A 274-nucleotide genomic window follows, 5' to 3' on the forward strand; every position below is an offset into this window, starting at 1 on the left:
ACTACACCTAGAATAGCCCCATTTCTCGGTTTCTATAGCTTTATTCCGTCGTAAAACGACAATTCAAAAGGTGTCTCAAATCTCCCTGTTCGATTCGTTCCCTTCTCGGAGCTTACCCCCTAGACCCTAGGCGGGGAGTTTCGCAGTGGTGCCGGCGTTATCGCCAGCCCCAGTCTCCACACGATTTCCGCACATTTCACGTTTTCACTAGAACGGACTAACGGTTTTTATTATTTTTTCATGTATTGGGGGGGTCCTGTCCCCCTCCAGTGTC

The sequence above is a fragment of the Eimeria tenella genome, genomic scaffold (genome assembly GCF_000499545.2).
Source record: "Eimeria tenella Houghton genomic scaffold, Eth_scaff8, whole genome shotgun sequence".
NCBI lineage: Eukaryota > Apicomplexa > Conoidasida > Eucoccidiorida > Eimeriidae > Eimeria > Eimeria tenella.